Below are 17,080 nucleotides of genomic sequence, written 5' to 3' on the forward strand. Positions count from 1 at the left end.
AGACATACTGTAGAATGAAGCAGGCGGTCTTGTAATGTATATGTATCATTAAAATGTATAAATATGTTTTAGCTTTTGGGGAAAAACCAAAAGAAAAAGAAAACCAGGGCAGTTGATTAAAATGGGATAATCTACTGCATAATAAGTCACACCCAGCAAATTATAGAGGAAGCAGTTATTGGTGCTTTTTACTCTAGGACATTTGGTGTGTGTGGCTGCATTTGGCCTTTTAGAAGCTATTGACATCTTTTGGGAACTGCCTTAATCAGTTAAACAGAAGGAATCTTAGCATTGTGCAACTGATGGTTGATTAATTTAAATCCAAACAGACAGTCCTGCCTGGTTGCCCTTTGCGAGACCCTTGCACAAAAGGATTTCATTCAGAAGCATTATGGCCCGCATTCTGCCCTGAGACCCTTTCAGCTCTGCTGGTCTTCTTAGGCTGCAGGCAGCATCTTTAACCGCTCTTATGCTCCCTTTTATTTCATGAAAACAATATCTATGCTGTGATTCGTACAAATGCTCTACATTTCCTTCAAAGTTCTTTATTTGTGTCCTAGGGAAAAGGTATTAAATTTCCACTAATTGAAAGACTAAAATGGGAATTTATTTTAAACTGGCTTCCTTTAGAAAAAAGTGTATTAGAACTTAATCCAGTACTTCCTCTGAGAATTAGAATCAAAATTAGAATCATGAAATGTTGAAATAACTTTTCGGTATTAGAGTAAGCCATCATCTATAATTCCTTTGACTTTTAGATTCAAAACATTGAAGGCTTTATAATCTGTATTTGGCTTTGGGAAAACATTAATTGACTCTTGAGTGAGTTCAGAGGTAGTATAAAGATCTAGTCCTAGATTTTTAAATGAAAGCAAAATTAAGATTCTTTAAGGATAAAACTTTGAATAATTTGAGTGTGTCACATGAACTGAGAAAAGTAGCCCCGCATTGGGCACTCTGCTGCGCTTGGTTGCAAAAGAGGGCCAATATTTGTGTGGAACAAATGAAGAAAAAAAAAAAAAAACTGCTATAGACGTCTTCATAGCACATAGAATGTTAGTCTGGAAAAGACTAGCACCCTCATTTTAAACACCAAAAAAACCAAGACTCCTCCCCTCCCCACCCACTTGATTATTCAGGCTCTTAAAGGCCTTTCCTTGGTCAGTTTCTGCTTCCTCATGACCCAATTACAATTTTCTGGAATACAAGGAAGCCTTTCAGAGATGGTAGTATAATCTGATTCTCTATGGTTTTGTTCATTGTGTCATTAATTTTAGTAACTACTTTTTATTGAGTTTGTGATGTGCCAGTACTTTATGCCTTATCTTTGTCTTCATAACTACAATATGAAGTGGTACTATTATTCTTGCCTTTTTGAAAATGGGGAACTGATGTTAAGCAAAGTCAGGGTCTTGCTACTCAGTAGCTTTTCAGCTACTCTGAGAAGGTGGGATGGAGCAGAAGCAGCAGCCTCTCTGTGATGGTAGCTAGATACTGAGAAGAGAAATGGGTAACAAGAGGTGTTTCTCCCAACTAATAAGTTGACTTGAGAATATTATGGTGATATGAATGACTATGCCATGGGTCACTGGTAAGAATGAAAACGTCAGACCATTTTGGCCTGAATTCTTCAGAAACAGTGGATTGCCTGAAAGGGAATATGATGGCACCTCCTTTCTGGCTGCCATGGGAAGCAGCAGATGTCCAGCTGAGGAACCTGTTAGGGAATCAGGGGATCTAGAAACTATGTGACACAAGAGAACTCACCTCATCTTTTTGAGCCTCTGCTTTTTATTTTCATTTCTAGAAGTGAAATTCCAATTTCTGCTTTACCCTACTCTACTAGCTAGTTTCAAAGATCAAGTAAAATAATTTTAAACACTCTGGAAAATGAAAAAAAATTAGGACATAATATATTTTTTACTCACTTATCCAATAAGTATTTATTGAATAAATGCCAAATGCCAGGCATGGTGTTGTAAAGAGAATAAGAAGCAAATGTAGACTTCGTCTCTACCTTTTAGAAGATTACATGGAGCAGGGAAATAAGATACATGCTAATAGGGGCACCTGGGTGGCTCAGACGTTAAGCATCTGCCTTCAGCTCAGGTCACGATCCCAGGGTCCTGAGATCGAGCCCCGCATCGGGCTCCCTGCTCCGCGGGAAGCCTGCTTCTCCCTCTCCCACTCCCCCTGCTTGTGTTCCTGCTCTCGCTGTGTCTCTCTCTCTGTCAAATAAATAAAATCTTTAAAAAAAAAAAAAAAGATACATGCTAATAACTGGGCGGTGGAATGTTTTAAATGCAGTTAGTAAGGTAGAGAACACCGGTGTCTCTGAGGAGGAAGAGAAGGTTTGTGGAGGACTCGTAAGGTTTAGATTGGTAGGGAGGAGAGACAGGAGGAGTTGTGTGTGGGGAGGATTGGGAGGTAGGTTGTGGGTTTCAGGAGGAGGAGAGAGTAAGAGCAAAGGCCTGGAGGAGGGAAAGGATGGGGACATATTAGTGTATCAGATTGTCTGATTGGCTGTAGGTAGCTCAAGGAGATAAGTTTGACAAAGATGGGTTTATATTGAAGCTGTGAAATCTGCACTTGATTTAGTGGCTCACAGGGGAGCCTTTTAGGATTTTGGATTTTTGTGGTAACCTAGTATGAAAATGTTTTATGATGACTCATCAAAGACAAAGTTATGCATAGAATGATTAAAAGAATGAATAAGACGCTGAAGTCAGGGAGACCAGAGACCACGGCATTATGGGATGACTGATGGGGAAGGCTGTGCTAGAGGAGCATCTGTGGGGCAGGAACAAAAAGGAGAGAGATCACTGAAATTTGGCCACTGACTGGATTTGGAGGTTCTGGTGATACTTTTTTTTTTCTTTTTAATTAAATCAGTGTAAATTTGTTTTAATGAACACATGTAAACCCAAGTGCTGATAAAATCCCATATGCCATTGTCGCTTTTTGTTGTTTTTTTGTACTTATAATATGCTCAACCGGAATTATGAGAAGGGTTGTTAAGACCAGAGGAGCCAAGAATGTTGCTCATCTGGGCTAGGAAGAAATTCAGTATAAATTAGGAGGCAAAGCTGATTTAGGATTAAGGGTGTTTCCGCTTATCAGAGAAGTGATTTGGGGGAGGAGGTAGGCGGGCACTACAGCTGACTGTCAAGGCTTTCGAAATCCTGGCCAAAGAGCCCCTCCAAAGTGGCACTTTGACCCCCCATTTGCTTATGAATCAGCACTTTGCCAACACGAATTTACTTCAGTTTAAGAAACAAGGTAAGCTCAGGACCCTGTTGAACCCTAAACTTCAATTTAAGGTGGTTGTGTGGGCATTACGTGCAATTGATAATACTTAGGTAGTCAAGGGGTGACTTCTCTGGGAAATGTGCTGTCTTTTTTTTTCTTGTGAAAGAGTGTTTTCCACCTTCTAACTTTGGTTTTCTTTCAGTTTGAGAAATTATAATATTGTTTGGATGTCTGTGAAGCCTTGGGATCTGTGGGGAAATAAGAAGTGGATTTTCTGAAGTTCTGAAGGACAAATTAAAGGAGTATACAGTTATCTAGGAAGACTATGTCAGAGCTCAGTGGAGCTAGAGCTGTTACTGGGTAGATTTTGTTCCTACCCCAGACTCTGTGCTTTGAGTGACCTAATATAGATGTTTATTTTACAAGGCCTTTCTGTGCAATCCTTAGGGATCCAAGGAAGAGGTAGTGATTTTTGTAAAAGTTACCAATTTAGGAGAGAGTTTATGGTCTTCTCTAAGAGGTGGTGAGATTGCACTGATCACAACATTTATTGGAGTGGCAAGAGGAAATAGAACACTGATGAGCACGTGATTTATAGATTAAGAGGAGAATAAAAACTACATGAAGCTTGGAATTAGGGAATGGAGGTTGGGGGAGATCAGGCTTCTTTTCTCTGAAGCAGGCATCTTTAACAGGACGCTTGATCTGGCTACCTGGGGCCATTTGTCTCGTGACACTTGATTTCTGTTCCTGCTGGTGGTCTTCCATATTCCCTTCAGCCTTTTGGTCAGAGATCTCTTGTTTCGGCCTTATTTTTGGATAGGCTCTTTGTTAAACTGAACCTTTTCAAAAATGTAACAAAGTAGCCTTATTGTGGGACTATTCCTTTATGACTGTCACATCTCTGCAAAAGTCCATACACCTTCCCCCTTTTGTGTGTGCTGTCCAGATAACCTTTATTTGCTTTTCCCATCCAAATTCTGTTTAGACAGGTGGGTCATCTCCCTTCTGGGAGTTGTTTAAAACGACCTTAAAATAGTCTGGCTAGTATGTAGTCCACTGAAGCTGCCATTGGTCTTCTCTGAGAGTAATTGCAAGTTCAGACACATTTAGAATTTCCATTTTTTGAGTTACAATAGTAGTTCATATCCATGGTTAAGAAAAAAAACTTTTAGAAGTATAAAACTATAATATAAAAATTGGAGTACTCTCTCAGTCTGCATGCAGTTGGGTATGTATCTTCTAGACATTTTTCAGTGCATATTAAGGTACACAAATACATTTATTTTAAACTTTGAGTCATGTGTAATATATAAACACTATTTTAACCTGTGGTACACTTTGCATATATATTTATATTTTCATTTATATCATGATAAAATGTGCATATTTTGCTCTCAAACTCAGGATCTCAGGAAGAACAAATGAAAGGAAAAGAGTAATTCCATTTTGTTTGAAAGCTTTTTCATCTTACCAAAGTTAAGGAACACTGAATTTTGTATTTTTGTGAGGGCTGTTTTTCCTTCAGGATTTTCCCTCACCTCTGCAGTAGTGAAAAGTCCAACTTGTCAATTATGTTAAAATTCTCTACATTTTTCCAGATTGTAAACTGGTGCTTGTGGATTCTATTTTACCATTTTTGTAAGCAGTGTTATTGTTAGACATTTGTACACTGTTTACTCACAAGGGAAACATTAAAAGGCGGGCCTAGCTTCCTCTAAATTGAAATAGAGATAATAATAGTTTCTAAGAAATAGCTTAGATCTAAGTATACTGTACAGAATGACAACCTCCATTTTTTGTTGTGTTATGAATATCTTAAAGAGGATCTGCCAAGTTACTTGCTTATCTTTACAATTACAGTATTTGCACTAGAAAAATTAGACCACAGCATTGTTTAAAAACATGTCAATCCAATATGCCGGGAGAAGAAAACAATAGTTTTTAATAGTACAGATGATAAATTATATACTTATTAAAGCTTCACATCTGATCAGATAAGCATGGTGTATCATTATAGACTCAGCTTGATGTTGAAGCATTGTTATTTTAAGCAATTACTTTAAGCCTGGTAGTTTTAAAAGGGGTTGTATTCCTATGAACGTGGGTGACAGATGCAGGGAAGGACAAACAGTTCAAAGGGGAGATTTAAATTATGTGTGGTTTTAGGGGTTGTTACAAGTAGAAGTAATTCTGCTTGTGAGAGAAGAGACTTAATCAAAAAGACTGTGGGGCAGTAAGACAGCAGATTTTTTCTGATTTTATCTGGGTGTCATAATTAGGCATTTCGCTGGAGGTGTTTTCTGGATAAGTGATGTATTGGCAAGGCTTTCCTAGAGCTTGGAGATAAATGGAATGGGCAGCTGCTACCTCCTGGAGAAGGAAATAGAATCAGTTTTCATTGTTATCGGTATACTGACCTCGAAGGCACAGATGTGAGCTTTCTTTTCAAAGGGAATCAAGTATTCATCCTCAAGGAAAAGGATGTTCGTAATGCAGTAATATTTAATGCTTGTTAAATGAGAAAACCATCTATGAATACTTACACTTTTGCTACCTGGCAGCATTATTTATTGACCTGTGACTTTGTCAGAGCTTCAGCTGTGAGAGGAATATTGGTAATGGAGTCATGTAATGACATTTGTCATTAAAAAGTCACATCACGGGCGCCTGGGTGGCTTAGTCATTAAGCATCTGCCTTCGGCTCAGGTCATGATCCCAGGGTCCTGCGATCGAGTCCACATCGGGCTTCCTCCTCGGCGGGAAGCCTGCTTCTCCCTCTCCCACTCCCGCTGCTTGTGTTCCTGCTGTCTCTGTCTCTGTCTCTGTCAAATAAATAAATAAAATCTTTAAAAAAAAAAGTCACATCACAATGAATAGATTCAAAATTCATTGAGTCCCCTTGCTCTGTGTCACACTCGAGGCTTCTGTGACAACCTTCACTTCCTACTTAGCAAATCCAAGCCTGGTAGCTCGAGCCCCAGGAAGTTGTTAAAGCAATTAAAGGCTTCTGTCTCCCAGCACATTGCCTGGTTACCATAGTATCCTCTGCCCCCAAGTCTTTCCTGATGATGTCAGTATGCATACAGGGATTGTTCAGAGCATCTACGTGGGGATGATTCACCCCGCAATAAAGCCCCTCTTCCACCCCGCCCCCCGCCCCCCCCCCCCCCCCCCGCCGTTGCTTGGTTTCCAGCTCAGTTTCAGACGTCCCTAGAAATGGAAGGTAAGTGCCTTGTTTTGCATATCAGACAGAGAATTACTAAATCCTCTGTTATTCTGTTTTAGGTGCATGAATGGTTTCTTCTTTCTAAGATATACTAATAACTGGAATTGTAGTGTATGGGAGAATTTCATCCAATTACCTAGAATAGACTTACAGTTTGTACTTAAAGTGTGTGTTGGTCTGTGTGTATATGCATGTGAGATAGGCTTATACAAATAACTGTGAATGCACAATGTAATGCCTTCTCCTCTCTCTGGTAAACAGCCTTAGTAAACCCAGTAGAGCTTTTTATTTCAAATTTTTTGAAATACATAAATTCCCTAAAATATTCTGACAAGTGTCACAGGACAAATGGGCTGTTTTTTAAGTGTGTAAATTAGATATTTCTTATTGATTCTTTATATATTTTATCCAGTTTAAATATTAACATTTTAAAGGTCAAGATGACATGGGTAGATATTAGAAAAGAAGGGCCAAGTTACATTGAGAATTTGCATGTTAGAGAAATTAAAACATTATTGGACAAAGATTCATTTACAGGGAGATATGTGAAGTTTAAAGTATATTAATAACTATCATCTCATACTTATTTTGTACTTTTAATGCTTTTCAAAATATCTCACAATTTGCTCCCACTTTTGTGATAAGTGAAATTAGTGCTTTATAAAAGTTTTCTTTTAATACATATTCATGCTTTGTAAGCATGATAAGCAAGCTGAGTTCAGCTTTAGGACAAGAATACTTTAGAACAACTTATAACATTCACATAGGAGATCCATGAACAAATATTTCCTTTTTAAAGTTAGTTTTCTGTTTCAATTTTTCTACTACAGTATGCCTCATCAATAGACAGTAAAGGATGAAGTACACAAGCCAGGTTTCTTCCTACCAGCTTGCTTCTGAATCTCACTGCATTAGGAGAGTTCTGTCCATACAACAATATTAGTCTTATATATATTTCCTCCTCTTGATTCCCACTGGACTGTTTGAGTGTGTCTTTGCAGAACATGCTACTGTGTATAAATGAAGTTGGTAGGTGAAGTCAGTTTCTAAGTAATTAGTTAAGGGATAGCTTTGCAAGAGAAAAAAATAATAAGGGTAGAGTCGATGGAGTAGGGAGCCCCCGCCCCCCATTTTTTAACGTAGCTGAATCTTTATTGTGTGTGGAGGTAGACATCTGTCTCTTTTGAAATGTAGGTAAGTGGTTTAATCTGTCCATTTCTAGAGAGACGTTGATTGAAATTGGCATTTTTGCTTCTTGTATTTTTGGAGGCTTCTAGAATATGCCCTCCTTTGTTTTTGTGCGATCCTTAGTGGACTGGTGATACTCTTCACTCACCTTTCTACAGAGACTCAGTGAGAAATACTGTTGTGAGAGAGTGTAAAAAAAGGGCTAAAAATTTTAAATTTAGTTACTTGTATGTGAAGAATATCTGTCTTATCTTAAATATCATAAATGCTTATTTGTACATTTTCTGCTCTGAAAACATGCTAAGATGCTTTGACTTTTAATTACCTTATGTTTAGAATACTTAGTTCTGTTTCTGTGTTTGAAAATTTGCTAGTTAACTGCTATCAAAAAAAGTTCCTGAAAAGTAGAGCTATTATGATTTATTTACATATTAATATATGCATTACATATTACAAAAATCGCATTACTATATATATTACATAATTTAGATTATGGTAGGCTAAATATTAAAAAAAAATTAAGTCAGTATAAATGGTTTCCATACTTTAAAAAATATTTTTACTGAAACACTTTCAAAATGCTTGTGCTGGAAAGAAGACTGTTATATTCCAGGCTATGTTCTGTCAAATTTTTGCTCCTTGTATTAACGTTTTGGGTGAAATTTAATCTATTGAGTAGCTAAGTCTTTGTAATTAAAAAAATACTTCTGTAGTTTTGAACCCTTAAGATACCCATGAAAATACTCTCCTGCGGACTTAACTGACACAGGTGGCAGTTTACGTAGACTGTACTATAAAGATTACAGTTTCTTTCATCCTTGCATCAAGAAGTAGTTCTAAGCAGTTTTAAGCACGATGATTTTATTTATTTTTTTATTTTTTATGTCTTTCTTTTAGCACGATGATTTTAAAAATTGGCTTAGGAGAGTTTTCATTTTATTCTTATGTCCTAATAAGAATGTTTTAAGTCTTATAGATACTTAAACTTGTTCCTGCTTGAAATATGGAAATGGCAGGTCTGTAGAGTTTACTGGCATGAACCGATGAAATATGGCAGAGAAAGGATCACTTTGGTTCTCACTGGAAAGACAACAAGCTAAATCAAAATAGTGTCTGCAAGAATTAGAGGAAGCTATGTGGAAGAACATAGACCTGGAAGGAAACATTTTTTCCAGTGAGAGGAAAGAGGCTCAGCTTGTGAAGGACTGGTTAAGTGCTTTGCCCAGTTATGTGTTTATGTCATGGAAGAGCTAGGGGTGGAACCTGGACACCCACACTTTCACAGGCCGGTTTTCATTTTCATGGCAGCATACTCCCTAGCTGGAGGTGAGATCTTTTTCCTAGTCAACTTTTCAACTTACTTTTCTCCGACAAAAGGAAGGATTAAAACAATCTAACAACTAGGAAGTACATTAGTTTTCATTTGTTGCTGTAACACATGGCTGCAAACTTGGTGGCTTAAAGAATATGGAGTTAGTGTTTTGTAGCTCTGTCGGTTAGAAGTCTGGCACAGGTCTCAATGACTACAGAGTCGAAGTATCAGGAAGGCTACCTTCCTTTCTGGAGGCTGTAGGGGAGAATCCCTTCCCCTGTCTTTTCCACCTTCTAGGGGCTGTCTGTATTCCTAGGCTCATGGCCACGTTCCTTCTTCACCATTAGCAGATGCTGAACGAATCCTCATGCAGCCATCTCTCTGGCTCTCTGCGACCGGAAAAGAGTCTCTACCTTTAAAGAACTTAATTTTTATAATCTCCCCAGGACAATCTCCCCATTTTAGGCTACTTAACCTTAATCACATCTACGAAGTTCTTTCTGCCATGTAAAGCAACATATCCCCAGGTCCTGACGGTTAGGTAAGAGACGTCTTTAGAGACCATTATTCTGCCCACCAAAGAAAGATTACAAAATTCATGGCTCGTTTTATCAACGTTAAACTCACAATCAGATATTTTACTGACAACTCTAAGATAAACTGGTGATTGCCAACAGACACTATGAAATTTTGACCTAATTAGGTGGGTGCAGCCATCTCCTTGCATAATTAATGAGGGAAAATCAGATTAGACGGAAATGTTTCACCCACTCAAACATTTAAAACTCTGAGGTACAGATGTGAGCCTTATAAAGTGACACTATTCTCAGTTTAATATTTTTAGTGAGAGGCTCATGTCACATGAAGTTAATTAAACAGAACTGATTTGGGAATGCAAAAATTCCATTAGTTAACTCATTTGTGAATCAGCTTGGGTTTCTTTGGAAACTGAAGGGTAATGGTGGGGCTGCCAGAGACCCAAAGGTGAGCTCTAGTAACCATGAGGTTTGAATAACACTGTCATTCATTGATCTGGCATTAAGCCATTTGCGTCAAAAGACCCAGCAGATGAATCTGACAGGTATGCCCTATGTGGTTTCCTAGGAAAGGCACAATATATTACCATAATCAATAACACGAGACTTGAGGCCAACAGCTGCAAAAATAGTTTCCTTTATTGTTCACATCCTGTGTTTATCATAGATTTGAGCCAACTCATGGCACATGGATCCTCCATACTAAGCATTAGATAATTTATATCTAGCAGTAGTTTTTAAAACTTCTTTGCTAAACACTAGTGATAAAAGATGCAGGGGAGGAACAACTCTAGCATATCACTTTTGGACAGAAAGCCAAAAATTACTTTTTGCTGTGGTTCTCTGAAGGAATAGAAATGGAAAGAAAACCAACTGTTTTCTTGCTCATATTCCTTTTTATTTTTGGAATCATTTTCTAAGGAAAACTGAACAGTACCGTAGGACCCTTGCTTAGAAGACAAGAGCTTGTGGAAGGCACATTTCTTTGCAAGAGGTAACTATGGGTCCTTTTGGTACTAGAGGGGTACAACAACTTTAGGATTCTATATAAAAGCGTAATCTGATTTTATGCCATCATGAACTTCTTTGTCAATAAAAATATTATTAAAAGAAAGATGTTATTTGACAATGAAGTTGAAAATCAAAATCAGCTAGTTAAACAATTTGATAACAAAATTAACTGTGCATCTGTAGCAAATGCCTCTCTAAACAAAAATATATATTTAGTTGAAAGTTTCTTACTTTATGCACATATTAAATTCACTTCAATGTTTAGTGTCTTTATCAATAGTATGTATATTTCAAGTGCTAATATAAACGAAGAAAACTCAAACACTTTTAAACATTGAAATATATATATACACAGTATCCAATTTAATACTGAATTTCCCCAGCTATGGTAAATTAGAGATTAAATCTCTCTGTGTCCTAAAAAAAAAAAAAAACTAAGAAAAGTCACAGAGCAGCTGCCTTTGCTGATAGAAGAGACTAATCTTTAAATCATTTTGAACTGGCTCAGTTGCTCTACTGATCCTTTAACTTTGTTAAAAATTATCTTAAAAGCTTATCTTTGAGAGAAATCAGAGATAAAGGAACTAATTAATGGAGATGAGAGTTTTGAGGTTCTGAATCATATGTGGTCAGTGAGTGGTGGATAAGGTGGAAGGAGACTTCAAAATCAAAACTTCAAAGATTGTTAGGATTTCTCACCGGCTGCTTTGAAAGCTAGCTCAGTTTTATTTCTAGGGGGATTTTCCCAGGGAATGGGAGTGAAGGCAATCGACAAAGAAACGATGGAACTAGGAAGTTATCCTAAATCTTTGTTGCTCCAAAGGCTTTGTAGATCAGAGAACCACTGCCAGCGCTACTCGCTTTTCTCGCTGACCTTGCATTACGTTGTTTTCCTTTAATTTATTGTTGCTTCAATTTGACATCTCTCTTTAAGATGGGTGAGACTTGCAAAAAAGAAAAGCAGTTATTGAAATATTGATGAAGAAAGTTGTTATTTTAATTTTTAGAACGCCCCTATCTCTGCCAATTTCTGCTATAGAAGCAAGATTTTATAACTGTGGACCGATTTTTTTCATTAGCTCCTGATTTGGAGTGAGTATTAATGGAAGTAAAGGCTACCCATTCTGCATGCACAATCTGTGGCCTGGGGCAATTAGGGAGAACAAAGTTGGAGCAGCAATACTTAAAAGGCACAAAGGTACAAGGACAGAGGCTTGGCATCGTGTGTGTGTGTGGGGGGGGGGGGGTTGTTGTGAGCACTGCAGTGCAAGACCAGCCACAAGGTGGGACAGTTTAGAGAGAACCATTCCCCATACTTGGTACTTACTGAGTCCTAGATGACTTTATAAAAAGTAAGCCCATGTTGGGGGCAGGAGGTTGGTTACCCGCGTTTTAGCCGGTCGTGATGTTGCAGGATTTCTTTTCCTTTAGTACCCCGGATTCTTGGTCACCCCACTTCGAAGAATGAAGAGGTAGACCAGAGGAAGAGTGGTGGGCAGCAAAGCAAAATTTATTGAGCGATAGTACAAAGTACCTGAAGAGGGAGGGGAGCCGAGAGGGTTGCCATTTTGGGGTTTAAATCTAGGGGTTTTTATGGGTTCTTTGGTGTGGGTTGTTTTAATCTGATTAACCCTCCCTGCGCCTGTCACCCAATCCAGTTTTTGTCCACGTCTTCGTCTATCTTTCTGGTAGTTGTTCACGTGGGAAAAAGGGTGGAGGGCTCTTCCAGGGCAGTATTTAGTAGCCTCCGGGATCAAGAAGGCCTCAGCCGCCACTGCCCTAAGGCCTGCCAGCCAGCCAGCCAGCCAGCCTAAGGCCACTAGATCAAGCTCTTTGTTTAAATATCCCACTGGCTGTTGAGTTGCAGTTGAGCTTCCCCCTGGGCCTGGGTTAGGACGCCCAAGGCCATTCCCTTCCTTTCTGTCACAAACAAGTTGTAAATCCTCCCAGGAGGAGGAGTCGAAGCTGGGGCATTGAGTAAAGCCTAGAATAACAGGATGGAGCCTTTTTCCTTTTAAGGGTAGTTTCCTCTTAGAATGGGCCCCCTTGCCCCTGCCTGCTTTCCTTCCAACTATCCTCCATTAATGAGGGGAAGTAGAGCTGCTGTCAGGTGCTTCTTTCCCAAACACCAAAGGTGCAGGAGAGGGGAGGCAGCTGCAGACCATCATGCAGTCTCAATAGCTGTAAGTCAGGGAATGAGCTCACCAATCCATTGATTTTGTTAAATTGAGACCTTCTAATAACAAATACATACCACAATTTAAGCTCAAAGTTTTTCCAAGAGTTTTAGGAGGGAAAGTGACAGATGAATATGACTTACCAATTGGAATATTAGAATATGACAGAAGTCAGGCGGCATTGTTTTCCTTTATTGGCGAAGGTCAGTCTTGTCCTCTTCAATCAAAATGCAATCTCAGTAATTACTATTGAATGCCTTCACGTGCATGAAGGTGCACTAAACACAATGCAGAATTAATCGAAGGACGATGCGACCTTGGATTTCATGGAGTTTCAGCTAAGAGAGGAACTATTATGGAAAGTAACTGTCTTATCACTTAACAACTCACTGTTTTATTTTCATAGTAGTTTTTGCCAAGTGACAAATTCTAGTTGGAATTTGATAAGTCATTTTATTTACATTCTACTGAAAAGTAAATTTTTCCTAAAGTACTAAATGAATTGATGTATTTACTTGGTGGCAGACCTATTGTTATGCTGTTAAGCTTTTTATCCCCCACCTCTCTTAGTTACACTTGCCTGACTTTTAAAAACACGTATTTTATGTTTTTTCGACTGTAGAATGTCTTTCCCATACACCCACACGTAACAACACGCACACACTGACATACTTTACAATGGACACTTCCTACCTCAGTCCTTCTCTTTACTCCTGTTTGCATCTTCTTAGTTTCCCTATAATACTTCATGTAAGCAGCCCAACTCCTGTTTATTGAATCCCTTTGAGTGTAAAAGCATTGTGCTGCACACCTAGGCCTGTGCCTCTCCTTTTCTCCCGCTGCGGAGCCTTGATTGTGTAGTTATCAGTATCTCCTTCTGTGGCTGGAAGGCAGGTAAAATTACAGGAGAGAGTGGGCAGAAAGAAGGGACATGGCTGGTTATTGAGAGAAGAAAGTGAAGTTAAAATTTGTAAACCAGGAAAAGGGGAAATGAAATAGAGCACTGAGATTGTGTTGAGAAATTGGTCTTGTTAAGTGAGTAAAAAGGATGAGGTAAAGAAGCAACACCAACAGAATTATTTTGAGTGTTTCATAAGACATTTTGTGGTGAGCAAAATAGATTGCCTTATCTACACATTGAAATTTCTGCACCAAATTACCAGTGTATCCTTTTGAAATGGCTAAAACCCAAGTTAAAAACATCCGAACCTTACATTTCTCCGAGATCACTGCAACTATTCTGTTATCCTGCCCATTCCCTGGCCATCATTCCCCAATCTCAGATGCTAAACTTGTAAAATGAATTCCGCACTGTGTTTTCTAAATGGATCTTAAAGAGGCAGGTATTTTTATGCCAAGAAGCAACATATATTAGATTTGATAATAGTTGTCTAGAATTACCTCCTAATATGTTAGCTCTATGAGGATTTTCAGTAAGATTGAACCATTGTTGAAAGACTGTGCAGAAACAATAGCTTGAAATTGGCCCAGACTTAGTAAAATGTTGGAAGTTTGAAGAATAATTGGTTTTTCTAGTCACTGTATTTTTCATTGCAACAGTCTTCTGTATTGATGAGGTTACAGTTTATGGTCTTTTTGTGTCATAGCTGATAACTCACTGGTTATCTGCCTGGAGTTTTGGTATTTGGGATTTTTTCATCTTTGCAGTAATGTCAAAGAAATGTAGTGGTTAGTTTTAAACTTGACATTTGGCAAAAAGAAAAAGAGCATTCCTGATGAAAGCTTTCACTGAGAAATTTATAGTTAGGCTTTATGACAGCCAGTAATTATCAGATTGCAGTTACTTTTCAGAGGTGTTTACCCTGAGTTGAGGTTTTCGCCAATTGATGATCTGAATCATGAATTAACTTTGATGTTAATCCATTGGTTTACCTCAGCATTCAGTATGCCAGCCTGTGTAAAATTACTGTATTACTCCTAGGCACATGTTTTTAATTTTTTGCCTCAAAAGTAATACTGGGCTCAGAGAATTAAGGCATTCCCTGTTTTTTTTTTTTTCTCTAGATTTTATTTATTTGAGAGAGAGAATGAGAGAGAGAGAGTACATGAGAGGGGGGAAGGTCAGAGGGAGAAGCAGACTCCCTGCTGAGCAGGGAGCCCGATGCGGGACTCGATCCCGGGACTCCAGGATCATGACCTGAGCCGAAGGCAGTCGCTTAACCAACTGAGCCACCCAGGCGCCCAAGGCATTCCCTGTTTTAAGAAACTTACGTTAGAGTGAGAGAGAGAGAAGTTAAGAACACAGGGATATGATTCTACACTGATAAAAACACTGTATATCTTTGCCCTGCTTCATGCTCAATGTGGTCCATGAATTTTTCTGCGGTTCATCTCCTCTTGGTCTGTCTTTTTTTTTTTTTTTTAAGATTTTATTTATTTATTTGAGAGAGAGAGAATGAGAGCCAGAGAGCACTAGAGGGAAGAGGGTCAGAGGGAGAAGCAGACTCCCTGCTGAGCAGGGAGCCCGATGTGGGACTCGATGTGGGACTCGATCCCGGGACTCCAGGGTCATGACCTGAGCCGAAGGCAGTTGCTTAACTAACTGAGCCACCCAGGCGCCCAACCTCTTGGTCTGTCTTGAACCCACTTCTTTCATAACCCACTGCTCCACCAAAACTGTTCATGCCAGGACCGTGACTGGCTTTCAGGTCAATACCTTTGGTCAGTTCTCCGTTCTCCTTGGACATGACTTGCAGTATCCTTTGAAAATGGTGGTCATTCTCTACCAACTTGCTGTTCTTCCCCGTCCTGTTTGCTGGTTCTTCATCATCTTCCTTACATTAGAAGTTGGATATCCTAGTATGCAGTCCTTGGTCCCAGTTTCTTTTCTGTTGAAACCTACTTCCTTAGTGATCTCATACAGTCTCTTGCCTTTAAATTCCATTTGTACATTGACAGTTTCCAGATTCGTCTTACTGATCAGAACCTCTCTCTTGAACTCTAGACAGCATATTCCACTTGGGGTATCTAATAGGCATCCTAAATGTAGTATGTTCAAACCTTCTCATCATCCCCCTCTGTGGGGGATGCTACTCTTCCTACAGTCTTTCCTCCATCAGTTATCCCAGAAATGATCAATGTTAACACTTTGACATATGTGTTTCCAAGCTCATGTTGTGTGTGTTTCTCATCCCTGCTCATGAGATCATTTTGTGTATACTGTTTCTTCCTCTGACCCTTCCCACCCACCCCCACCCCATATTTACTATGAATATGTTTTGCATACTTTTAAATATTCTTTGGGAACCTAGCTTTTAGTAGCTACTTGGTTGTAACATAATTTATTAACTACCCTTATGAGTGAATATTGGATTGCCTCCCATGACTTGCTACTATAATTTAAACTATAATATTCCCATTGCATTTAGTATCCCTGTTACAAAAAAGAAAGAAAAAAACATTTCATCATTCTAGTTCTGCACTATCCCAATATGGTAGCCACTAGCCATATGTGGTTGTTGAGCACTTAAATGTGACTAGTCCAAACTAAATGTGCTGTAAACATAAAATACACACCAGATTTCAAAGAGTTTGAAAAAAATGTAAAATATCTTGTTAATAATTGTTATGTTGATTACTTGTTGAAATAATATTTTGTTTTATTGGGATAAATAAGATATATTTTAAAAGTTGGTTTCATCTTTGTCCTTTTACGTTTGCAAATGTGACTGTAAGAAAATTAAAAGTTACATGTGTGGCTCACACTGTATTTTTTCTATTAGACAGTGGCGTTTCAGTTGCTCACATCAAAAACCTTTCAGTCACCCTTTCCTCCTCTTTTCCTCTTATGCTCCATATCCTGTTAGTGCTACCCAGAAGCTAACTACTTTCCCCACCTGCGCTACCCGACTTGGACCTACTCAGGTCCAAGGCATCATTATTAGCTATTGCTTAAATTCTTGTAACAGCCCTTTAACTTGTCTCCAGACTTTCAATATATTGATCAAGGTGATTGTTTTAAAACATGTCAGATCTTGCCTCTTCTCTCCTGCAAACCCTCCAATGTCTTCTCATATTCAGAGTAAAAGTTAAGTCCTAAAAAACTGGTCTCCTTCTACCCCTTGGACTGTATTTCTACACTCTCCCTATGGTAAGCCAAACACGTTTCCCACTTGAAGTCTTGACATTTGCTCTTCCCCCTACCTGAAGTGCTCTTCGTCCAGTTATCTGTAGGGCCCATTCCTTCACCTCCTTCGGGTATTTGCTTCTTTGTGAAACCTTTCCTGAACACCCTATTTAAAGTTATAAGCTTACCCTGCCCAACTGTACCCCAACAACCCCTAATTCCTTTTCTCGCTTTTTTCTTAAGTGCTTATCTATAGCTGACATATTTTTCTTTTTGATTGAATTTATTTTC

At 38.7% G+C, this 17,080-nt stretch overlaps 1 protein-coding gene across 2 annotated transcripts in view; it reads left to right on the plus strand.

The window, feature by feature from the left end:
* The window catches only part of PAM (peptidylglycine alpha-amidating monooxygenase), a 277,506-nt gene that overhangs the window by 50,239 nt on the left and 210,187 nt on the right, over positions 1–17,080 (plus strand). The window lies entirely within an intron of this gene.

This window comes from Eumetopias jubatus, unplaced genomic scaffold (genome assembly GCF_037043125.1).
Source record: "Eumetopias jubatus isolate StellerSeaLion01/CBP00866 unplaced genomic scaffold, mEumJub1_p1.0 scaffold_5, whole genome shotgun sequence".
NCBI classification, from domain to species: Eukaryota; Metazoa; Chordata; class Mammalia; order Carnivora; family Otariidae; genus Eumetopias; species Eumetopias jubatus.